Raw genomic sequence first — 26,595 nt, forward strand, 5'->3', positions numbered from 1 at the left:
TTTGTGCAGATTTTGTTGCTGTTCATGTATTCATTATATATTAATCCGCTTATTCATTCAACAGACAAGTCCAGAGGGCCAACTCTAGCCCGGTACCAGGCACTGGTTAAGCATTGGGAAAGCACATGAACTTGTGCTCAGGTTGCTTGCTGTGTTATGAGGGAGACACACAAGTAAAGCTGAAATGGGAATATAAAAAATATATCGTGTTGGGACTGTGGGAACCTAGATGAGGTCTTGAACCTAGATGACAGCTTGGGGATGTCAGTGAGGATTTCTCAGCAAAGATGTCTCTTGAGCTGAGTCTTGAAAGGCAGGAAGGAGTTAGCCAGGTTTTCTTTTCTCTTCTTCTTTTTTTTTTTTTTTTTTTTAAGATTTATTTATTCATCACACACACACACACACACACACACACACACACACACACACAGAGGTAGAGACACAGAGGGAGAAGCAGGCTCCCTGCAGGAAGCCCGTTGTGGGACTTGATCCCAGAACCCCGGGATCATGACCCGAGCCAGCCACTACCTTCCCCTGTGTTTCCTTGGAGCTATATAGCTCCCCCCACCTCACAGGGCAGAAGCACCAGGCCCACCTTTGCCTGAAAAAGCCCACGGTAGCAAAGAGGAAGGGAGTGGAGGGGAGAGAGAGAATCAAAGCTCCAAACACACAGGCTGACTCACTGAAGCAAGATCCAAAGCATCACTTTGAGAGTAAGGGCACAAGAAGTGGGAGATTTTAGGGAAAAAAGAAATCTATAAAATTCAAAAGCAAAATGTTCCTTTTCCACTGAACTTTAGGAATGCTTTCAATAAATCTTGCCTTAGGCAGGAAAATTGGTGCCACAGTTCTAGAGTTTGGGACCTCAGGTCCCCTTGTGTGTCTTTCCCCCAGATGGTTTATTACTCCCAGTTTGCAAAACACTGTCACATATAGTGTCTCATTTAAATCTCACAACAAGCCATGATGTCAGGCTGTCATGACAACAAGGCTGCTGCATTTCACAGGTGAAGACACAGAACACCAACTGCTCTGAGTTGAAGTGGACAAAGATAATCTCTATTTAGAGCTTCCTATAAAAATATCCCTCAGCTAGGTACACCAAAAGCACCTATGCCAGGCTCCTACCCAGAGAAAACTCTTTGAATCAGAACAAGGAAGGCCAGAAGAAAGCAAGCATGTTCCTATCTATCATCACTGAGTTTATGGCTCTCTCTCTCTCTCTCTCTCTCTTTTTTTTTTTAAACTTTCTTGAGTTTATGGCTCTTTAAACACATCTGCTACCAAAGGCTGCAGGAGGGTAAACACAACATGTCCAGGAAGTCCTGGGAGATCACTGAGGCCAGCACTTGACCACAACTATGTGAGCTTGAAGAGCCTGTCTTGATCAGAAAGACCAAAAAGTAGATCCACTGTGACTGGTCTTCAATGTACTTTCTTGGCTTTAGTTTATATGGATTAAATGTCTTCTTTGTTGTTGTTGTTGTTTTCTGAACTTATTGAGATGCAGTTGACATGTAACATTGTGGAAGTTTAAGGTGTGAGATGTGATAGCTCAGTACACACATACATTGCAAAATGTTTACCTCAGTAAGGTCAGAGAACACATGTTTACCATCGCATAATTACCATTTTGTTGTTACGAGAAGAACATTAATGCTCTATACTTACAGGCACTTTCAAGTGTACAGTACAAAAATTTTTTTTAAAGATTTTATTCATTTATTCATGATAGACATAGAGGGAGAAAGAGGCAGAGACACAGGCAGAGGGAGGGAGAAGCAGGCTCCATGCAGGGAGCCTGATGTGGGACTTGATCCCGGGACTCCAGGATCACTCCCTGGGCCAAAGGCAGGCCCTAAACTGCTGAGCCACCCAAGGATCCCCCGTACAAAATATTTTTAAAAGAATAATTTATGGCTGAAGCCATAAATATGATGATATGGTCCTGTAGACACTGTGGAACAATCTGTGCCAGAAGCAGGTAAAAGAGGAGCTTCGTAGGTATGCACAGTTTTTATTTCTATGGCCCATACTATGTGTAATGTTCAGTGCCTTCTAAAGTACCCTACATGTTTTTCTCACATAATCCTCACAGCCTATGAGGTGAGAATTTTTATATCCGTTTACAAGTAAGGAAACTGAGGCCTAGAGAGGCTGTGACTTTCGCCATGTCACAGAATGGATGTGTGGCGGCAATGGATTAAAAATCAGGTCTGTTTTTCAAAGCTAGAGTTTGTGCTTTTTCTCCTTCATTCATTCTCTCTCAAGGAATTTAGCTCTTGATTAGACACTTTGTGTTACTCTTTTATTATTCTTTGATTTTCCTGTCTTGCCTTCCATATCTTCTGCACCACAGAGCACAATGATTAATTTGCAAAAATAAAACTAACTTTTATTGAGAAGACAGTACTCGGGGCACCTGGGTGGCTCAGTTAGTGAAGTGTCTGCCTTTGGCTGAGATCATGATCCCGGGGTCTCGGGATCAAGTCCCTTGTCTGGCTCCCCGTTCAGCGGGGAGTCTGCTTCTCCCTCTTCTCTGCCTTTCCCTCCTGCTTGTGCTCTCTCTCTCTCTCTCAAATAATATTTTTTTAAATAAAAAAAAAAAGAGAGAGAGAGAAGGAAGTACTTGTCAATCACTGTGCTAGGTACTTTCTGTGTGGTAATTTATGAGATGGTTATTGTTTGTATCCTTTATTTGTTAGGTCTTTACAAGCAATCCCGGATGAAGTAGAAGTACATCAAGAACAAATAGAAGCCAGCCATTTCCACTTTCTTCCCCCAAAGTAACCATTTTTAATAGATTTGTGGGTATTCTCTCAGATGTGTTCCTTAGCATTTAAAAATATGTGTTGAGGACAGGTACAACAGGTACAAATATATCATGTTACTCCCATTTACAGATAAGGACAGAGGTTCAAAGAGGTTGAGCAATTGTCCAAGATAGAACAGTAGGCGAGGGGATCCCTGGGTGGCTCAGTGGTTTAGTGCCTGCCTTTGGCCCAGGGTGTGAACCTGGAGTCCCAGGATCGAGTCCTGCATTGGGCTCCCTGCATGGAGCCTGCTTCTCCCTCTGCCTGTGTCTCTGCTTCTCACTCTCTCTGTGTCTCTCATGAATAAATCAATAAAATCTTAAAAAAAAAAAAAAGGAACAGTAGGCGAATGACGGAGCCGGGTTCACAAGTCAGGTCTTCAAATGCCCGGCCCATGACTCAACCCATCACCTCTCCAACCAACCTGTGGTCTCAACCCAAGAGCCACATGGAACGTTGCTCCGGGGCCAATAGCTGGCTTAATGCGAGCACATATGACATGCTATCAGATAAACTGCTTCAGATTCCTTGTGGACTTTGGTTTGTCTATTTGAGAAAAGAAGGTAAACATGACTTCACCCTACTTCAACCACAGTGGTGCCCAGAGAATGAAGTAAATAATGTCTGCAGCACACGCCCGAGCTCCTAGGTAGGAGGCTCTACTTGGATGCAGCGGGTAGGGGATGGGAACACACCGTGCTCTCATGCAGACATGCCTATGCAGCCTCCTTTGGAGAGGTACACCCTTGTTCTAGGGTTTCTTTCCAGCTGACTCATCCTGTGACCTTGAGAAAGTTCCCCGTCTCTCTGCACCTTTGTTTCACACTCCACTGTAAACCAGGGCTAATAATACTTTCTACCTTGCTCATAAGAAAGGAAATGAATAGACAAGTTCATAGAGCACATTCTTATATAGCTGGGGCCTGAGTGCCTGCATCTGCATGAGGCAGGTGAGGTGACTGGGGGACCATCTAGCTCATTTTAGATGAAGGGACCTGTGGAAGAAAAGAAGACAGTTCAGCAGAAATGCATTTCTCTAAGGAAACTGACTGTTTCTTAGATCCCCGCCTTTGTGAAATTTTTACCTCATGCCTTTGTTAAAATGCTTTGCTTCTCCTGAAACGTCCTCCCCCATCTCTTCTTGTGAAACTGTACCTGTCATTCAATGGCCCGCTGAAATGCCACATTTCCATGACGTTTGCCTCTATTCTTTCAACTAAGCACCGTATCTCTTTCCTCTAGATCCTCCAAACAGTGTTTATCTTCTCTTAACCTCATATATTGCCAGGAATTTCAGTGATTAAAAAAAAAAACCCAAATCTCAAAAAAAAAAAAAAAAAAATCCCCACAAAAAAAACCCAAAAAACAAATCTCATTCTCTTAGATTATAAGTATATTAAAGGTAAGAATAAGACCTTATTTCTCTAACTTCCTAAGCTATGAACACAGCATTTTGCACATAGTAGCTGCCTAATAATTAAGAAGCAATAATTAATTGCTGAATGAATACAAGATGGAATTTTTGTATAGAGGAAAAGTTGGAAGTAGTAGTGAAGTTCTGGTGAAGACGAACTGCATGGAGTACCAAAGAATTTTTGCTGAACAGTGTTGACCTTTTAACTTCCTGCCTATCAATGGACCCATCAATCCATTGATCCTTTGAACAGACAGTACCTGAGCATCTCTTAGTGTAGGATGCTGTGTGAGATTCTTCAGTAAAGAACTCTGCAGGTCCTGAGTACTTGTGGGCCTTTGCTGGTCTCATGTTGCCTCCAGTTTCTGGGCAGAGTTAAGGAGCCGCATTTGTGTCAAGACACCTGAGTTCTAATCTTGGTTCTGATTCCTGCTAGCTGTGCAACCTTGAGCAAGTCATCTCACAAATCTCAGTTTCGAATTAGGTATAACGTTAAATTGATAAAGAGGGGGATAATACCATAGTGCTTATTTTGTCTGACTCCCAAAGGTATTGGAGGCAATCACAGGGTGACAATATTTTGCCTTCTTCAAGATATGTGTATACAATATATGTGTGTAATGTGTACATACACATAGATTTTTAAGTTAAGTGTGCAGTGTATCATATACAGCCATCAAATTTTAAACAGTGCCCTGAATTATCTTAGAAAAGCTCAGGGGACACCTGGGTGGCCCAGCGGTTGATCATCTGCCTTCGGCCCAGGGCATGATCCCCGGATGGAGTCCTGCATCAGGCTCCCGGCATGGAGCCTGCTTCTCCCTCTGCCTGTGTCTCTGCCTCTCTCTGTGTCTCTCGTGAATAAATAAATAAAACCTTTAAAAAAAAAAAAAAAAGAAAGAAAAGCTCAGTAGGTCCAATATGTGATACACGCTTTTGGGACAATACATGGCAATTATTTGTTATAGATCTTTATAGTGAAAGCTAAAAAAACTTTGAAAAAGTACAATTCTAAATTTCACTGGAAAACATCCACCATATGGTTACATGACATGACCTATTCTGGTCATTGTCATTATACACACACCATGTTGCATATCAATGTGTGTATACTAGCTGGTGTTCCAGTTTTATTTTTAAGATTATTTACAACCCACCTTTCCATATTTACAGTTTTAATGGCAGTATTCTTCATCTATCTACCTACTATCATAATCAATTTCATTATTTCCTAATTGTTGGTCATTTGAGTAATTTTCAGGTTTTCATTATTACACATGGCCTATTTTTAATCACATACAGATTCCTACCCGCCACCTAACACATTCTTGGCTTGGCTCCCTCTACTGTCAGTTGATATATACCCAAGAAATGCCAACTCATTTTATTATTAGCCCAAGCAAAACAGAATTAGGAAGGAACCACAAATGTTTTGTTTCAAAAATTAGACTGTGCATTTCCAAGATGATGTGTGAACGATTTCCTTTGGGTGAAGGGAGATCTGGACCACTGCACCACAGCCTCAATTCATACTACTATATGCCAGGGGCTTTATATATTTATCGACTATTTATTGGGAACCTTCAAGATATCAGGAACTGTTCTGGGCTGAGGACAAAAGGAATAATCCTTACCCTCAGGGAGCTTACAGTTTAGTAAAGGATCCAGTCCAGCAAACAGGCAATGATAAGGTAGCGTGACAAGCACTGCTCGAGCAATAAATTCCACATGGGGGAGCAGATTAATGCCAGTCTTGTTGGGGGCTCTGGGGAGAAGTGTCACAGAAACTGAGGCCTAAGGACCAGTGGGCATTAACCTGGAGGAATCATCCAAGCATGGGAAACAATGTTTACAGAAGCCAACTGAGCCAGAGGAATTTTTTTTTTTTTTTTTTTTTTTTTTAGGGAATACAAAGTAGATACAATCAAAGTAGTAAGCAGTTTGAATTAGGGTACAGATGGAGATGAGAATGGAAAGGTAGGCTGTAACCAGATTAGGAAGGGCTTTATAAACCCCATTAAACAATTTGGATTTGAAAATATCTGGGGTTAGCTACTTTAGAAAACAGCTTGGTAGTTTCTTAAAAAGTTAATTTGATAAAGAAGTTATATGTGGCCCAACAATTTCACTCATGTCTAGCCGGGAGAAGCAAAAATATATATCCATGCAAAAACTTACACATAAATGTTCATAGGAGCATTATTCATACTAGGTAAAAGGTAGGAACAACCTAGTGAACAGATAAACAAAGGTGGTGTAACCATGACGGAATAGTATTCAGCCATAACAAAAGGAACAAAGTACAGATGCATGTTACAATGTAGATGAATCTGGAAGATGCTTTGCTACGTGAAAGGAGTCAGTCAAAACACTACATATTGTGCGATTCCATTTCTATAAAATTGTAGAATAGGTAAATGTATATAGATGGAACTAGGGGAAGTTGGTGAGAAATAGGGAGTGACTACTAGTGGGTATGGAGTTTCCTTTAAGGTGACGAGGATATTCTAAAATTGATTGCTGATGGTCAGACAGGTCTGTTGATATACTAAAACCAAGGAACTACACACTTTCAGTGAGTAAATTATATGAGATATGGATTTTATCTCAATGAAGCTGTTAAAAAAATCTATGGAATACAGCCATATAATATATGCAAGATTGGCTTTCAGCCCCCTTCCAGCAGACTCAAACAGAAATATAGCAGTATGTCCTGAGTCAAGCACCCAAGGTCAGTTTCTCCTATTGGCGTATTAAAGCCAGTATTTGAATAACTTCAAAGACCATATTTTTTAAGCTCAAATTAGGAGCTGTCTTCTGTCCAGGGTCAAATAAGATGCAAAGAAAAAGAAATATTTGAATGCAAGACTAGCTTAAAATGCAGCCTGCATAGCCATAACATGTTTCCCTCTCAGTAGCAAGTACCAGGAAGCAGTCTGGTTCCGCGGACAGATAAGTGGACAGACAGGTGGACAGACAGGGTGGCACTCACCACTTACTGCTGTGTGTTCTTAGCAAGTTCTGACTCTCATCTGAAAAATGAGAATAACTGAATAAATACATTTTCCATATGGTAGATTACAGATAAAAACCATGTAAAGCGCCTGCTGGGTGCAGGGTAGGATCTCGATAAATAGTAGTTGTCATTATTAATATGACGATCTTAAGTTTTCAAAAAGAGATTTGATGCAGTGCCAGAGAGCAAATGTTCTGATTCTCTGCTTTTTTGTACTCTCTTCTAGTTCCTAGATCTGTTCTAGCGACATACATCAATCCTGCCTCTTGGTAAATGTTATTTTAGACTAAGTATATTTTAGGTTTGTTCCCTTAATGAATTGGGTGATTTCAAACTGACAGCAATTTGATCTAATTTGCTGGCAGATTATGCAAGAAATAAATATTTTATTGAAATGCAAAAGCTAGTCAGTCAGTTTTTGCACCACTTTCCTCCCCACCCTTGCGTGTGGGGAGTGAGGAAGGGTAGTAGGCATAGAAGTGGGTAAGGTTTTGTTTCTGACTCAGATCCAGTTGGCACGAATCTGAAAGACCTCCCTGTATGGCTTGATCTTGGCCAGCATGCTCTCTTCCAACCTGTTTCTGCACTGTCAGCAACTTCTCTTCCCTGTAGTGAATCTTGACCTTCCCTAAACCTTTTCTCCTCTGAGGTGTCCATCACCCTCTGGGGTTTCCAAATGGCCCACAAGGGTAAACCAGAGATCCATGCAGACAATGTAAGGGCAGAGGGGAGTAGTTAGGGTTTCCTCCAGCCTAGGGCAGGGAGGCAGAGCAGGTGGGGGAGGGCCTGGCACTCCCGCTGAGGGCCCCAGGGGGACTTGGCTGGCTTGGCGGCATTCCTTTTGTCTTTTCTCCAAAAGATGCTCCTGGGAGCCAACCAGAAAGCTTTCTGTGTTCATTTTGTATCTGGGGAGCAAACACACAGCTTTGGCAAGGGAGCATCAGACCTATAATAATAATTCAGATCTCTGACATTAAAGTGCAAAAAACATTTTCCATGACAGCTTAAAATTAATCACCACCACTTGCTGCTAGAGATCCCTCTCCTTTATGCAGTGCCAGCTTGGGGACAACTGTTAAGGCAGCCACATGGCTTCCAGGGAAAGAGCGTGAAGTCTGCACAGACAATCCACAAGCTGATTCTCTCCATTCTCTCTTTTGTCCCAGGGAGGATGTGTCTTCCACTAAGAGAGTAAGACGGGGCTGGTAATTGCTCACAGAGAACAAGCCACAACTGACTCTTACGGGTGGGATTTTAAATGCATCTGGAGCTCTTAGTGACATTGATAAACCACCAGAGACGCCAGCTTTGCAACTGAATGTTCCGGAAATTGTTCCTATGGTCTTTGAACTCATGTCAAGGGAAAAGAAGGGAGTCTGTGCATGATCATTTTCTTTATCTTGCTGATGAAAATTAATAATCAAACAAATTCTGCCCAGACAAGGTCAAAGTAGAATTGTTCAACACACGCTTATTTTTTATTATTTTGAAAAGATTTGAATTAGTTCCTGCTGATGGTAAAAAGTGGAAATTGTTTCGGAGGGCCAACAGTAAAACATGAAAATTCTTTCTCTTTCTCCCAATTCCTTCGTCCCATTCTGTAGAGGTTACCACTATAAACAGTTTCCTTTATATCCTTCAAGAAACTGTTCTTGCACATATAAGCCAATGTGTATATGTGTATTTTGTGTGCATGTGTATATATATTTGCACCATACAGGGGCTTTTTTCACTTAGTGATGTATATTGGACACCTTTTCACACCAGAGCCTAGAAATCTACTTCATGTTTTTTATGTTACATAGTGTTCCTTGGTGAGCGTGTACATTATTTATTTATTTGGCCTTCTGATTCTGGACGTTTGAGGTGTTTTTTGTTTCTTTGTTTGTTTTCTTGGTTTGTTACTATGAACAAAACCACAAAACTCATTTTTGGAGATTAATCTGTTTACACTTATGTAACTTTGTTTGTTAAATAAATTCCTAGAAGCAGAATATTTAGGTCAAAAGGTACGTGCAGTTTAATTTTTGAAAGATTGTGAAGTTATTCTCTAACCAGACAAGAAATGTATACCGAAAGCTCTCTCTGTGCTCAGCATTGTGCTGGGTGCTTGGGATAAAAGGTCACAGTCCTTTTCCTTGACAAGCTCACAGGAGACACACAGCCAATAAATTATTATAATGTAATGTGGTAGGCACCATAATAAGGGTTTTATGACGCTCATCACTTTCCTGTGTTAGCCACTAGTTTTATTACCTCCCTGTGAATTTTAAAAGAGATTTTTGAAGTGTTCTTCATTCTAGAGTAAATTTTCAGGCTATGATATGTTTCCCAGGTTAAACAAGGAAAAAACAAGGGCACCTGGGTGGCTCAGTCGGTTAAGCATCTACCTTCAGCTCAAGTCAGGATCTCAAGGTCCTGATGTTGAACCCTGCATCAGGCTCCCTGCTCAATGGGGAGTCTGCTTCTCCCTCTTCCTCTGCCCCTCCCCCTGTTCATCCTTTCTCACTCCTTCTGTCAAATAAATGAATACAATCTTAAAAAAAAAAAAAAGAAAGAAGGAAGGAAAGAGAGAAAGGAAGAAAGAAAAAACAAAAGCAAAAGGTCAAGGTGGAATTGGCAGGAGCTTCATGGATGAGATCCAATCAATATTTAAGAATCTCCCAGGCCCAAGCATCCCTGTGCCTATTACACCATTTAATCTTTATGAAGTTCTGATTATTCCAATTTTACTGATGAGGAAGCTGTGGCCAGAGGTATATAAGGAATTTGCTCAAAGCTGTACTATTAATGAATGATGTAGTTTGCACTGGAGTCTGGGGTCCCTTTGATGGCAAACCCAGGGCCCTTTCTACAGAGCAGCTTGGCCTTGCCACAGTGAGTCACGCTGTCCCTGAGGATTTTACACCATGGCCTTCACAACAACCTTGAGTTTACCAAGCAAAGGCATAGTGCCAAGAATGGAGAAAAACAAGTAGGAGGAAGACCCACTACATGCTTTTGTAAAGCTCACTGCTTAATAGGTAGAAAGTCTCCATTTGAGTATACATGAACCATAAGACAGTCATCCTGACCTATGTCATTCCAGACCAGTGCCGTGGCCCTGAGGAGAGGTTGATTCTTGAGAGTTAAGAAGATAGCTTTTTTGAAGGAGCAGAGGGTGGTTTGGGAGGAGGTGGGGAGCATGGAGCTGTCAAGACAGCATGGTCAAGGCATGGGGACAGCCAGTGTGGTTAGGTGGCCGGAGCTTGAAGTGCGTGGGACTTATGTAGGAGATAGGCAGGGAGGCTAGGTTGTGCACATAGTACAGAGATGTTCAAGGCCACATCCACAAGTCTGAACTTTCTTTGTTAAGTATGAACGTGTTTTTGAACAGGAAAGTGACATGAACTAACCTGTGTTGCAGAAGAATGAAAGTCAACGGTATGCAGGAAAGATTGGACAAGGGCAGGCTTAGAGACAGGATAATCAGTTAGGGGATCATGGTGGCAGTCTGCATGAAAGTCTTCCTGGATGCAGGAGATGGCCACAGAGAAGGGATGGACAGGGAAGGGTCTGAGCTGTGGTGGAGCTGGATCCCACATGATTTGATCTAATAGGTTTGTTGAAGGGAGGGGGGAGAAAATGAGAGATTTCTAGCCTAGACTGAGTGGTTAGGCTATTAATGGAGATAGGGCACACAAGAGAGAAGCTTTTGACAGACAGGTGGAGATTAGGAGTTCAGCTTTGGTGTGTGGACCTTGAAACCAGGCAGGGACATACACGTGGGGTGTCTAAAAAGCAGTTGGAAAATACAGCCTGGAGTTTGGGAGACTACCAGAGCCAGAGATGCAGATTTAAGTCATCTACAGAGATTGTATAAAGCTAAGGGTGATTGTTTGGAAGAAGAGGACCAAGAAGCAGATCAATGGAGAAGGCCTAAATTTAAGCAATAATGGGGGAAAGAAACTAAGGAAGACAACTGAGGGGTGGGTGAGGATTCAGGTAGTATGGCAACCAAGGGAAGGAATTTTGAGAGACAGCAGTCAAAAGTTTTTGTATTCTAGAAATTTAAGAAGACATGAGTCGAATGTCACTAGTTAATTAATATGTTGAGTGTCATAATTGGGAAACTTTTAAGATAATGGGCCTACTGGAGTGGAAAGTGAAGTTCGTTAGAAACAAATTTGCAAGTGAGTGGAAGAGGGAGGGAGAAGTAACTTAGGTTAACTCTTTCCTCAGGGACAGTGGGAAGTGGAATCGAGCTGACATTATCTGAACTACTTCTGCTCCATCATTGTGACTGGCTCAGAAATCAGGCCAAGAATAAAATCTATGGTTGGGGATATCTGAGGATTTAGCTCCAAGGACCTGAGTCCAAAGTGCAGAGCTCAAAGAGTATGGCATGCTTCTCCTTCCCTCAAACAGTGTTTCAGAGTTTTTCTAATAGGAGACAGCTGAGTCATAATCTATTAAGCCAAGTACAGCTTGAGGGGAGAGTCTGGGACAGCTGGTTCTCAGAGGCCAGCAGGGCAGTCATGATCATCCTGGGCCAATAGGCCTTTCTGTAAGAGAGTGAACCCACCATCATGCTAGGGTTCTTTATTAGTGAGCAGTCAAGGCTCTGGAAAAAAGAACCATCTAGAGTACGATAGAGGGCAGAGACAAAGCAGAAGCCCCCCTGGGCCAGGGATGTGGGAGAGACCAGCACAGTGGAGATCATTTGTGGGTCCCATTGGTAGCAAAACAGCCTCTAGGGACATGAGAACACAAAAGAACACCCTTTAGGGTATAGGCTGATGATATACAAGCACAGAGGAAGATTTATAGTCAAGCCAATGAATCTTAGGCTTTGGGGCCTCTCCCTTACTTAGTCCTCTTCCAACACCCTTTGGTGAGGGGGAAGGGCCTGGAAATGTGTTTCACAGGAATATTACATGTTTTTTTTTTTTTTTTTTTAAGGGAGATTTTCTTTTCTTTTTTTTTCTCTTTTATTCATTTATTCGTGAGAAATACACAGAAAGAGAGAGTCAGAGACATAGGCAGAGGGAGAAGCAGACTACCGATGTGGGACTTGATTCCGGGACCCGGGATCAAGACTTGAGCCAAAGGCAGACGCTCAACCTCTGAGCCACCCAGGCGTCCCATGGACATTACATGCTAATACAACTTTCAAAATTAAGGCATGTTGGCTCCGGTTGACTAGGGCTGCTGTCCATGGGCTTGTTCTTGCTCTCAGTCATATTTCCCTGTTGGTAGTGTTGGTAGTATTGGGATGGCTGTGGGCATTTTGGGGATTTGGTTAAGGGGGAATTGACTTGTGAGTGTAATCTGGGTTTAATGGAATAGACTTCTGTGGTTCACAGTCACTTCCACTTCTACTAAGTTACTGCTGGCCACCAGGTATGGTGACATGAAGGTGTGCAGTTAGAAGACTTATCAGTGTACAGATGTGTCCCACTACACCCACTGCAGATGTGTCCCTCCAGATGTGGGAGGAGAGTGGAAGAGAAACAAGCCTTGAAATATAAAGTCAAAATTAAGTCTGTGGAAAATTCTTCCACATTCTATAGCTCATATGAAAGGAATTTGATAAAGGACCTTAAAAATTTAATGACAGCTCTAGAAATTAGGATTATCAATAATAAAAAAACAAATTTCAAAGAAATTTCAGGAAATGTCAGGAAAAAAAGGAGGGGTTTATCTTTCTCTTCTCTCTATAAATTATATTACAAAGTCATTTTCAGATCAAGAAACGATCAAAGATAAGGCAGTAAAAAATAGAGGAAAGATGCATTATAGAGGGATATTAGGCAGAAAATTGACAAAAACATATTATTACTCTCTCTGGATTTTTTTGGGTCAGCTTTTCTAGATGCATCCACTTTTAAAAATTGCTGTTTGTTGTGGTTTATTTTCTTGTTTTCATGAAATATTTATTTTCATGTCCAATTTTAATTTTATTCTTTTTCTTTGAAAGTAGTTCCCCTAAATTATACTAGCATAAGACTTTATAAAACCTGGATCTGCCCTCCTTGATGTTGCTTATTTATGGTATCAGAAGTGTTATTGGATGTGAAAGGATCTTTGTGTGTCTAAATAAGGAAGAAAATCTAGATATTCAAATATGTAGTCTCTATTCTACTGTAACCTCTACTTGATACCACAGAGAGAGGCAGATCTATGAGTCATTCTGCATAGTAATGAAGCCGACTAAGAGTGAATTCTAAACACTTTAATAGGCAAATTTTTTGGAAGAAAGGTGTACTTAGCACAAGTGCACAATAAATATTTGCTGATTTGAGGAAAGATGGTGTGTAAATATACAGTGTTTCCTGTGAGAAGATAGGGAACTTTTTTTTCTTTTCTTTTTTTACCCAAGGGAAGCTAGTAGCTGGTAAATATAATCATCACAGTTCCTAGTGACCTTCTCATTGCTTCTCGTCATCTAGCCGATTTTCCTCTAATTAACTGGTATCCTCTAGGGTAAAAGGTGGGCCCAGACAACGGGGTAGAAGAGATTACAGCCTGCATTCATTCATCAAACGTTTGTTGACTATCTACTAAAGCTAGCTAGCATGGCCTGGTCAGCAGCTTAGGTGTATAAATATGATCACATCTCTTCTATTTTTCCAATTAATCATGCAAGATCACATATGCCCAATGTAACAGGAAGTACATCTTCTTCCTCTTGAGGCGTCTCTGATTTGTCCAAGAGCATTAGATCAGTCTAAAATGCTAGACTAAAAAAAAATAAAAATAAAAAAAATAAAATGCTAGACTAGTTCTGGTTCTGCCAGCAGGGAGAACAGTAGTTAAATCAGTGTACTGCTAACATTGCTTCTTTAACAGCCCCCCTATTGCTGTTAAACTGGTCCCACTCATACCTATGGATGCTCATCCATTATGCTGATGGTGCATGGCTTATCCAGACCCCCCCATTAGTGGTAGTAGTACCTCAACTTCGGACTCCAAGTTTAGAACTCTTTTAATTAACACTTGCATACTTAGGCATTACTCCAAAGCACGACCCTGTTGCCAAGGAGGTTAACTTCATAGCATTACCTATTCTTCTAGGAAGCTCTCCCCCAGAAAGGTGGATCTAGGCCACCAGTTCAGATTCCCCTCCCTATGGTAGGTAGTCCACCTCTGAGAGTTTCCTTGCCAGCATCAACTTCATCAGATAGTTTCTAATAATGTTGAACTCCAATAAGAAAAGAATTGGGGTCTCAGTCCATTTGCTTGCTCCCAAAAGAAAGCTTAAACTCTTTGTGGATTTATTCATTTCGTCTCCTCTTAGACCCCTGAAATAAGAACAACTACCAAATAGCTTTGCAGACTGAGGAGCATTCAGTGGACTCAAGTCCATTCAGCCCACAGATTGGCAGCCTGTCACACATATAAAAATGCTAGGTTCTGAATCCCCAGGTACCCCATTTCATCTATAAATCAGTTCAAGATAAAAGACACAATCTGGCTTTCAAGGAGCACACAGACTATAAATAAATAGTTTCAATAAAGTGTAATACATGATTATGCAGCTTGCAAAGCATACATGGAGTGCTAGGGAACCACAAAAGAGGGGCTGGTAAATTAGCCAGGACAAACAACAATCTGAGTGACAAAGACAGACAGCCACCATCTGTGCTGAATTCTGAACTGTCCCTCCTCTCTGAGTCTAGTCCATTATCTTTGAACAAATAATGTACCTCTCTGCTCATTTCCTGGATGATTTCTAGCAGTAGGAGGTTTCCCTTGGGTTGGGACTAAGATGAAGCAAATTTTTAGGGGTTACAAAAGCTTTAGTAATTGAGATTAATATGTGTTTTTGAAAATAGTGATAAATTATGGGTTATAGGCAGTGCCTGACTTTATAAGTAGAGTTTTATTGGAACCAACATCAGGATTAGGATAAGGTCAGTGAGGCAGGGTTATGAAAGTACAGGTTTGGATCTTGTCTTTATTTAAAATTGTGATGTATTGTCTGTCATGGATTTTTGCCTTAATTTTGAATTTTAACATCTTAAAACATTGTTTATCTTGATTTCTGAGGTTTTGGTGCCCTGTAAGTTATGTGCCTTGATGGAGAGAGGTGAGTGGGGAATGGACTAGATGGGTATTAAGGGGTGCACCTGTTGTGAAAACTGTGTGTTGTATGTAAGTGACGAATCACTAAATTCTACTCCTGAAACCAGTATTACACTACATGTTAATTAACAAGAATTTGAGTAAAAATTTGAAAAAAAGAGAAAAAAAAAAAAGAAAACACATGAACTAAATGCCCTTGAGTGAATAAATGGATAAATACACTGTGGTACATCCATACAAAGGAATAATATTTAGAAATTAAAAGGAACACGTATTGATATAAAAAAAAATTATGTGCCCAAGGCGAATGCCTCACTTGCCTCACTCTAGTCTTGGTCCTGGGTCCACTCCTATCAGCCTTTCAGATGGATTTTGTCATGTCTGTGTCATCAGTTAAACACGGCTGAGATGGCTGACATAGCTATAGAATTAGAAGATATGCTAGGTTCTACAAATGAAAAGAACAGCTTCCTAGGAGAGAAAATATTAGATGACTTCTTTTGATTTGACAGTTTGGGAAGATGTCTTTGAAGAAATAGCATTTGAAATAATCTCAAATTTCATGGAAAGCTATAATAAGAATGGCACAAAAATCTATACCCTTTACTCAAATTTGACAACTTCTTTTGTGTATATTTTAATTTTTAAATTTTTATTTCTTTTAAAATTTTATTTATTCATGAGAGACACACACAGAAAGAGAGGAAGAGACACAGACAGAGGGAGAAGCAGGCTCCATGTAGGGAGCCTGACGTGGGACTCGATCCTGGGTCTCCAGGATCAGGCCCTGGGCCAAAGGCAGTGCTAAACCGCTGAGCCACCCAATCTGCTCCATCATATATATTTTTAAATGCTTATTTTAATAGTTGGTTTGCTAGCTTTGAGGAATGTTCTTTTTTTTTTTTTTTTTTCAGTAGTCTCTATACTCAATGTGGGGCTTGAGCTTACAACCTTGAGATCAAGAGTCACGTGCTCTTCCAACTGAGCCAGCCCCAAGGAAAGTGTTTTGACTTTCCATTATTATGGACATAGAAATCACTAAACTTATTCTGCTTCTTACCCACTTTCTCTTTTCCTTTACAAATGTTTGTTAATTACATAATTTGTGTGTCAACAGGAAACATAATTTTACATCCTTTCCAATTATTCTAATGTGTAGAATTATTTTACGCAAAAATTTTTATTTTTAAATATATTTTTTCAGATTTTATTAATTTTAGAGAGAGAGAGCAAGCACAAGCAGGGGAAAGGGCAGAGGGAGAAGCAGACTCCCCTCGTGAGCAGGGAACCTGACACCAGGCTCAATCCCAGGACCTTGAGACCATGATCTGATCTGAAGGCAGATGCTTAACGGACTCAGGCATCCTAGAAATATTTTAGTCTAGGGTGTGTTTAAGTTTGCTGCCAATATTTTTTTTCACAATTTCCCTGATTATCTCTTAGTTGATCATTCCTTGGTAGTTTCCCCAAGAAAAGGCTCATAGAATTGATATTCCCTGAATTCTCTCACATTCAGGACTATCTGTTGTCTTTATAGTTGAAAGATAATTTGCATATAAAATCCTTGGGTAAAATTTTTTTCCTTGATGATATTTTAAATATTGCACCACAATCTTCCGGCATTGACTATTGCTGTAGGGAACTCTGAGGCCAGCCTGATTTCTCTCCCCTATAAGTGACTTGGTCATTTTTTTTAAAAGATTTTATTTATTATTTAACAGAGAGAGAGAGAGAGTGAGAGAGAGAAAGTGTGTATAAGCAGGCAGAGGGAGGAGAAACAAGATTCCTGGTGAGCAGGGAGCCAGACATGGGGTTCAATCCCAGGACCCTCAGATCATGACCTAAGTTGAAGGCAGACACTTAACTGACTGAGCCACCCAGGCATCTCATGACTTGATCATTTTGTTTGACATATTCACCAACTTTTAATACATTGCCACATGTGCTTTCTCTCTCTCTTTCTATTTTTTCCTTTCTCCCCGGAAGATTAAGGAAAGAGAGGTGATAAACAATAGTTTGGAGTCTCTGAAAAAATGAGAGAAGTTGGGATTAAAGACCCACCTGGAGGAACTGGATCTGGGAGAAGAAGGTACGCTGCAAGTAGAGAGGAAAAAATGGATGTAGTAGCAGGTAGGAATACAGATTTAATGGTGGGAAAATGAGGAAAGTTTTGTTTGGTGACTTATATGTTCTAAATTAGGAGTAGGGCAAGGCTAGTGCTATGAACTGATTGTGTCTTTCAGTCCAAATTCCTAAGTTGAGTCTTAATGACCAACGTGACAGTATTTGGATGGGGAGCCTTTGGGAGAAAATTATGAGAGGCAGAGCCCTCATAATGGGATTAGTGTCCTTAGAGGAAGAGATGTGAGAGCTTGCATCCTCTCTCTTTCTCCCTGATGTGAGGATACAGCCAGAGGCCGTGGTCTACAAACCAGAAAAAGGGCTCCGCCGGAAACAGAATCTGTCAGTGCCTTGACCTTTGATCTCCAGCCTTCAGACCTTGAGAAATAAATGTCTGTTGTTTAAGTCAACCAGACTATGGGATTTTTGCTAAAGCAGCCTGAACTAAGATAGTTACTAGCTGAGGGTGAAGGAGGATGTGGAGAAGGTATGAAGTCATTTCTGTGGTGAGGAGGGTAAAACTCATTGTAACTTGGTTGAGTGGATCCTGAATGCCCATTTGATGTCAGTGATCAAGAATTTAAAGGATCACCGATATGCCAAGTTGGGTGATTTTTCTCCTGCCAAGCCCAAGGCACCAGTGTAAGTTGAAACAAAGCAAATTGTTGGACCTGTCCAGGGTTAGAGTGTCATAGGAGAAGGACAGTACTGGGGAGGTAAGAGATTTTGAGAAAGTGAATGTCATACCCCATGGGACACGGCACTTGAACGGAACATTTCCTCCACCCCTGCTATATTTCTTCTGCTGGGCCACCTGATCTTCTGAACCAGATTAGAGTCCAAATCAACCACAGTCTGTGCGGGAATTCCTTTTGCAAATTTATGGTCTGGAGGAGGAGTACTCTGAGAGAAAAAGGCTTCCCTGACAACAGAAATATTTAATAGGGATTTCTCTCCCTTTTGAGCTTTTCAAGGATGTTTATATTCATATTTGGAATAAAAATAATTCCATTTCTCATAAGCATATAATTGTTTGTCTTTCTTTAAAAAGCTTGGAATAGTTCCCAAAGATGATATTGTTCATCTTTATCTACTAATGAGTGAAGAATGTGAGTTGGTAATTTTAAAGTGGGGAAATTGAGCATTGAGATAACTTGCCTGATGTTACCAAGCAAAGTAGTCACAGAGATGGAAAAAGAACACAGACATTCGGCTTTCTAGTTTCTATTTACCAGCTCATGTTTCCATGGAGAAAAATTCAGAGAACTCCAATCAAACAGATGCTGAGCCCACATTCTATTCCTAAAGATACATGTGGACCATGTTCATCAAGGCTTGCAAAGCTTTCGGAGAGCTAGGAATGATTTTGGTGGGGGCGTGAAAGACAAGATAATTTTAGTTCGATTTTGGAAAGCATCCCATCTCACCTTGTGAGAAACTGAATTGGGTGTCAGTTTGGTGTTCACTCATTGCAGGTTTTCTGTAATACCACGTCGGCCCAGTGGGCATGCCTTGCCCCTGCGATCACCCCTTTTTATGTACTGTGCTCTTTCTTCTCCAATATGCAAACTTGACCTAGCTCCTCCCAAGAGACCCTCTTCCAAAGAGCTGTTCCTGAAACTTTGCCTTAGTAATCTCTCCCTGTAAGTCTTGTACTGAATTGCACCCAAGTTTCTGTTCATTATCAAGGGGCACACATGTGTTCTTCTCCTAAGACGTAGGGTCCTCTCAGTGGAATGCTAGGAAATGCTTAACAGTCAGTACTTTATTTATTTTTTTTAATTCCTTGATTTGTAGGGTTTGCCAGTTTCCATGGTGTAAATACTCTCACCACGACTGATTGTAAGCTACCAACACGACAGTACTGAACACTGAATTGGGAAGGAATGTGCATGATGGTTCTAGCAAGCCGCCACAAGTTGGCTTTGACCTATCAACGGCATGTTAGAGACACAGTATGCACTTCTTCCTTCTTCAGACTTTCTTGGACTCCCCCATCTCCTGGACTCACAATTGCTCTCTCCACCTTCGCTGCTACCACCGTCTATGAGGGCTTATCAACTGAAGTTGGCAAGATGCCTACCCTGAGCACTCTACTTAAAACTGATGGTCATAGTTCACTCTACATTCCCTTTCTTCGTGCCCCCTTCTAGTTTTTCCATAGCATCCTCATATATATTATATAATTTATTCATTAGATTTATTGGTTTTTATATGCCTCTTCCAAATAGAATGTTCTCAGGAGGGCAGGGATTTTTTTTTCCTAAGGTTTTTTGTTTTGTTTTGTTGTTGTTGTTGTTTTTGTTAATGTACTCCAAATGCTTTGAACAGAGGTGGTATTCAATAAACATTTGTTGAACGAGCGAATGAGGGGCTATGGATTCTACTCTCTCACTGCCCACCAAGTCCCTAGGATGGTGCAGATCACTTGGACTGAATAAATCCTTGTGGCTTGCCTGACTTCTGAGAAGCTGAAGAGCGAGTCCTTGACGGCTAAAGTGGAAACAGACAGTTTTTATCAGACCCTGAAACTGCTCTCACCGAACAAGCACACAATTCTTCAGCAGGGGAAATCCAGTGCCTTCTCAGAATCGGAGAGCTTGGCAAACAGTTCTTGTTCACAGTGTGATTAAAGCATTATCTGAACCCTCCCCCTCCCCCAGGAACAGGAGAAAGAATTCATTAAGGGCTCATCAATTTAAATTTGTTTTCAGGAAGCAAAAATCAATCTGTCATCCTAAAATTCACTTGGGCTTGCACACAGAATGGTTCAATGCTGCAGAACTCACCTGCTGCTGAACTGATTAGATCCAATAATTGGGAATGCTGACTGTGGTTCACGCAGCCCCAGCAGAATATCTGAGGGCATGTCTGGCTTGAAACAGGAGGGCCATACTTCCTGTAGACAGAAGGCATGGAAGCTGATGGATTCCCTCAGAATGGATGAATGGTTTTGGTTTTTAGGTTGCGACATTTATTCTGATGCAACATTTATTGGAGATCTTCTATTTGCTTAGTGGTTCAGCATGCCTATGGGCGGGGGAGGAAGATTATGATTCCAGTTTTACAGATGAGGAAACTAAGACTCAAACTGAAGCTCTATGGTGCTTATATCTGCATCATAACCACACTGTAAGTTAGAGGCTTAGAACAACAATAACCACTTATTTACTTTCCCCTTTGCTTATCAGCAATTTCGGTTAGGCCCAGATAAGTGGCCCTTCTTTTCTCACCTGGACTCTCTTAAGCATCTTTGGTCAGCTGCAAGTGTTCTGGCCATTGGCTGGGTTAATGCGGGCAACCAGACTATGTGTTTTTCATTATGCAACAGACTAGCACAGGCTTATTCACGTGGCAGCAAGAGGGCTTAAGTGAGAGTGACTCGCTTGAAGTTTAGGCTCAGAGCTGGCACAAAGTCACTCCCACTTTATTCTTTTGGTCAAAACAGGTCATAAGCCAAGTCTAGATTTATTTTTATTTTTTAAGATTTTATTTATTTATTCATCAGAGACACAGAGATGGAAAGAGGCAGAGACACAGGCAGAGGGAGAAGCAGGCTCCATGCAGGGAGCCTGATGTGGGACTCGATCCCGAGTCTCCAGGATCACACCGCGGGCTGAAGGCGGTGCTAAACTGCTGAGCCACGGGGTCTGCCCCTTACTGCATATTCTTGAGAAAGTTACTTAACTTTCCTGAAACATAGTCTCCCCATCTATAAGAAGAGAAAAATAATACATACTTCCACAGTTGTAAAGAGTACATGAAATAAAAATATGTAATGCTCATGGCATCTATTAAATGTTTAAAAGCACTTTGGTTTTTTTGCCTCAAGCTCTTGTATTTGCCTTAACAGAAATCCCCAAATCCTTAACTTTTTTCATCTTATGTATTTCTTAGTTGTTGAAGAACTTAACTCAGAGAAGGCAAAGTCCTGCAGAGATCTCTGAAAGATAATGATGTAGTGTGTTTATAATTGGGAAGCAATGTGCCATTATAGGAATTCTATGCACAATCTTTCCAGCACATAAAGGGTGGGAATGCTGGGACCTCCAGTGAACAAGTGGTGAGGCAACACTATTCAAAGAGTTACAATCAGCTCCAACTCTGTGTCTTGGTTGACCAGTTCTATGCTCTTCCATTCTTGCCCTCAATGGTTGGTAATTCCCTGTCCCTGGGTATTCTGAGAACCACTGTCAGCCAAGATCTGGGTGAGTGCCTCTAGCAGGAATAAGAAGAAGGAGAGGGAAAGAAAAAAAAAAAAAAAAAGAGAGAGTGAACCTCAAGCAAGAAAGAGAGCAAACCAAGAACCCCAAAAAGGAAAGAGTTGGAATTGGTACTGTGTGGTGATTTGGAGTTTACACAACACTCTCATATACATTGAGCTTCTCAGCAATCCAGGAGAAAGGTATTATTGTCCACATTTTTTAAATGCATAAGTGGCTTTACCAAGATCTAGTAAATGGCAGATGGGACTTGAAAGTCATCCCTCCCAATTTCCCGCATGGACCCACCAGTGCATTGTACCTATGTTGTTAGGGAGAGGTTGGAAAGGGCCATCCACACTGGAGTGAGAGTCATCATCAGTGTCACAGACCATTTAGGATAAAAGACAGCTCTTCATTTGTCACCTGTATATGCATTCAACCATTATGTGGTGATCTTTATGATACAAGTTGGGGAGAATATAAACAGCTAGTTACAACGGTACGATAGTTATAATTTTGGAGAGTCTACATGGTTCTAGGAGAGTAGATTGGGGGCTACACCTAATCTAGTTTGGAGACAGTCAGCTAAATTTCCTGGATGAGATGCCATCCAAGTCAAGAGCTAAAGGACCAGCACGAGGTGTTAGGCAAGATGAGGAGGTTTTGGAAGAATATGCTAGAGGCTAGAGAAAGCAGAGAAACTGAAAGTAGTTTGAGCTTGAGAGCTCGCTCTAGAAAGGAAAGCAAAATTCATACAATAACTGTCTTTGTAATCCAATTAAGAGCATTGGACTTTAGCCTGAGGGCAATGCAAAGGCCTCAGGGAAATTACAAGATTCGATGCACATCTTGGACTGATTGCTCTGGCTGCAGTGTGAAGAATGGATTAGCCAGGGGCAGGACTGGAGGCAGGGAGACCAGGTGGGAGGCTTTGCGGTAATCCCGGGAAGAGATATTGTAGCATGGAACCGGGGATGGAAGAAGTGGGCTGATTAGAAAGGGAGTAATAAACTAGAATAGCTGGAGCTTGGTGATTGCTTGGATACAGGGAGCAGGGACATGGGAGATAAAGGTCCCATTTGGTGAGTGAGGGAATGCTGGAGGAGGAGCAGACTTGACTGAGGGAGACAGACAGGCCCAGGGAGATCTACTCAGGTTGAGATGTAATCATGCCACATAATGCTTCGTCCACACCTCCCATGGGCCATATATTGTCTTATTTAATCCTCATAGCACTCACATCTCTGAGCCATGTTATTTCCATATACCAGGCACCATGCAAAGAACTTTATATAAATTGACTTATTCACTGTTATCTTGTGAGTTGAGCTACTAGCATTAACCTCTATTTTACAGTTGAGGAGATTGAGGCACAGAGAGATTGAGTAACCTATTCCAAGCCTCACACTTACTAAGTGCCATGGTTAACACTAGAACCAGTTTATGGCAGAGCCCTTGCTTTCAATCATGCATCATACTGCTTCCATGTTGAGTGTTCAGGATCTATGTGGTATCCAAGAGAATATGCCTAGTGGGTCGTTGGAATTCCAAAATTGAAGCTCAAGCAAGAAATATGAGTTGGGAATATAGGCTTGCAATTTATCAGCCTATAGATGTTATTTAAGGCCATAGAAGTGAATAGCTCTGCAGGTTCAAAAGAGAAAAGGGCTATGGGTAAAACTCTGAACATCCCCACCATTCACAGGCCTGTGGAAATGGAGCTTGGCTGCAGTGCCTGGAAAATGTGAAGACATGGAAACCTAGGAAGGGGAGCCTTTTAAGGGTGGTGTGGCCTCACGTGTTAATGCTGTGACAACCCTGAAGAGGATGAGGAGGTGAGCAAATGGTGTCAGCACTATAGAGGTGACCCTAGCGAGAGCCACTTTAGTGGACAGCTGAGTGCATTCCAGAAGTCAGGAGTGGAGACGGTGAGTGTAAAGCACTTTGTTCCCCTTTGAAAACTTTTAAGTATGAAGAGAAATACCATGTTGACCTGAGGAGGGTTGGGCTAGAAGGGGAAGCTTTTTCTATAAGATGGGAAGATTTGAGTATGAGTACAGGTTGGTGGGAAGGAGTCTAGACTGGAAGCTGAAGATACAGGGAGGACTGAAGAATAGAGGAACAATGGGGTTTCTGAGCTGTGGGTGGTTTCTGACCCAGAGTTCAGGTTCTTCTTTTTCTAAAGACATATCCCTTGGGGTACCTGGGTGACTCAGTGGTTGACTAGAGTCTGCCTTTGGCTCAGGGAGCAATCCTGGGGTCCTAGGATCGAGTTCCTCATCAGGCTCCCCGAAGGGAGTCTGCTTCTTCCTCTGCTTGTGTCTCTGCCTCTCTGTGTCTTTCATGAATAAATAAATAAAATCTTAAAAAAAAAAAAAAGACATATCCCTTGAGTGTCTACTCCATGGAGGGTTGGGCCTCAGAGGTACCTCTTCATCTTTCCCACTGTTACTGAAAGGGAAGAGAGGGAAGATGATGAACCTGATTCCTGGTGTTGAGGGAGGTTTAGGGGGAATGGGGAACGAAGGAAATGGCCAATCTGGTGACTGGGGAACAGAAGAAGAGCTGTGTTGTGTTGAGGGCCTGCTGAACACAGGAGGCCATGGAGTGGCACCGGTTTGCTCAGGTACAGTGATAACCTCCAGCAGCACCCAACTGCCTGGGGATGGCATCAGGTGGATGCTTGACTTGAGCCATACTTTCATCCCCCATCCTGTAGGTAGAAGCAATAAAAGGAAGATAGGACAGAAGAATGAAGGTATTGGCAAGAAACTAGATGAACTGATGGACCAGCTGGGATCTAGAATATAAGTGGAAGGTAGTGAGAAATGGACTGGGCCTGAGAAATTAGAATCTACAAATTGTTTGGGACTCTCTTCAAAAGGCAGAGTCGAATTCCCCTCTCCTTGAGCCTGGGCTGAACCTAATGCTTCCCATCTAATATAGAGGGAAAAAGCAGAAGGTGCTAGATTATAAATGGCACTGTGTGGGGCACCTGGGTGGCTCAGTCGGTTAAGTGTCTGCCTTCAGCTCAGGCCATGATCTCAGGATCCAGAGATTGAGCCCCACCTCAGCCTCCCTGCTTAGAGGGGAGTCTGCTTGCCTCTGCCCCTCCCCCCACTTGTGCTTGTGGTCTCTCAAATAAATACAAAAAAATATTTAAAAAAGAAAGGCACTGTGGCTTTCTGCTTGCTCTCTCTTGGATGGCTTGCTCTGGGGAGCTTAGTTGGCATGTCTTGGGTCCCTGTGGTTGAGGAACTCAGGCCCTTGGCAACAACCAACATGAACTTGCCAGGTGTGTGAGTGAATGACCTCGGAAGGAAGAAGATCCCTTCAGCTCTGCCAATTATCTTGGCCACAACCTCTCAAGAGACCGTGAGCCAGAACCATCCAGCTAAGCTGCTCCTGGATTCCTGATTCTCAGAAACTGTGAGAATTAATAAAGTTTTATTGTTTTAAGCTGCTATGTTTTGGGGTAATTGGTTTTGCCACGGTAGCTAACAATACAGGCCCTAAAAAATACCAGAATGGGAAAGGTTAGTAGAACGTTGGGAGGTTGAATGGTTGTGGGTTCATGGCAATGGCTGTCTGGAGTAGGCTGGACGTGATGGACACTAACCGAGAATTTCAGGAAACTGAGGCATTGGTCAGGTCATGTCAATAGGCAGCAAAATCATCCAAATAAAGACAGAACTCCTAGGAGCTGCAGGCTAGGTCTTGAACAAACAGGGATAATCAGGATGTGGGCAAATGATGTCAGTGAGTGGGGGAAGATGGCCACAAACAGGAATTTTACACAAGAGTGAAGGAATAATGATTTGAAAGTAACACCTGCTAGCGAGAGGGACCCAGGTCCATCTCTGGATTCCAGGTCTTCGTGGTGTGGCAGGATGAGCAGCTGCACTTAGAAGTTTGGAGATGGCTGGGTTTTACTTAAAGCCAGAAGCTGGGAATCCAATCAGGCAAAAAGCTAAGAGGGTAAAGGTAGGAAAATATGTTACCGGTGAAGTGGGGACGCTGGCAGGCACAATGAATGGTTTGGAAAGAAAGGGAATGGAGGGTGTGTGTGTGTGTGTGTGTGTGTGTGCGTGCAGGACTGGGTGAGGAAGTGTGGTAGTAAATTAAAGCTGAAGCACATCAAAGAGGATTCAGGCAAGGTTAATTGACTGGCTTGTGAGTTTTCCAGGACACTCCTCCAGTCCCTGTCAGAAGCACTAATTCAATTTATCAGTAGTTCATGCCTATAATATGCACATTACTGGAGTCTCACAAACACAGAGGCCCTGCATGTTAGACACGGCATTTGGGTCACACTCATGCAAGACACTGAGGTTATTTTCTCAGCTAAGATTCAACTAGAAGTTTACTTTTCTCATAGAAAATATTGTTCTTGGAAAAGTACAATGTATTCTTCACTGTGTTTGCAAGAATGTACTCAGATAAAGACCTCTAAAGGTAAGTTTTTTGCAATTCTATACAGGGTAAGGGGATGAATATTGGTTGCTATGTGATTGATGTCTTTTGTAGTTGTTGGTTGAAGAGGTTATTTTTAAAATTTCTCATCCAAAAAATTAAGTTACCCCCCCCCCCCCATTTTCTATTCCTGAGGTATCCTATAGAAAATAATTCAGTGTTTGGGACTTACTCAGTTTTCGTAGAACAAGTAAATATTGCTTAAATATACAAATATATATGTAACAGGAATATTCTGAGTTAGTATTTACAAAGATGGTAACTTCAAGTCCTATAAGGGATTGAGATGATTATGTGCACACGCACTATATGAAAATATATATTATTTGAAGGGCAGAAAGAAATATAAACTCACAGAAACTTCCCTGGTATCAAGCGACAGTTCTGAAAATGGGCAAAAAGATACAAGATGAGGAGGGGAGGTTACTTAGTGTTCACTTAACATGTAGAAACAGCGAGAACTAAAGAGTCCATTGAGTGCTTTCT

At 41.7% G+C, this 26,595-nt stretch overlaps 1 long non-coding RNA gene across 3 annotated transcripts; it reads right to left on the minus strand.

Annotated features, from left to right (window-relative positions):
- Positions 1 to 1,225: 1,225 nt before the first annotated feature.
- On the minus strand, positions 1,226 to 26,593 carry LOC140615993 (uncharacterized). Of its 3 annotated transcripts, none has more exons than XR_012016518.1 (6): positions 26,465 to 26,593; positions 20,221 to 20,461; positions 7,220 to 7,259; positions 6,406 to 6,457; positions 4,488 to 5,103; positions 1,226 to 3,808 (listed from the first exon to the last, which is right to left on the minus strand). It is a non-coding gene; the product is annotated as an uncharacterized lncRNA (long non-coding RNA). The 3 variants fall into 3 exon arrangements; XR_012016519.1 differs by lacking the exon at positions 1,226 to 3,808 and adding an exon at positions 17,372 to 17,404 and having other exon boundaries at positions 3,815 to 5,103; XR_012016517.1 differs by lacking the exon at positions 1,226 to 3,808 and having other exon boundaries at positions 3,815 to 5,103.
- Positions 26,594 to 26,595: the final 2 nt, after the last annotated feature.

The sequence above is a fragment of the Canis lupus genome, chromosome 24 (assembly GCF_048164855.1).
Source record: "Canis lupus baileyi chromosome 24, mCanLup2.hap1, whole genome shotgun sequence".
NCBI lineage: Eukaryota > Metazoa > Chordata > Mammalia > Carnivora > Canidae > Canis > Canis lupus.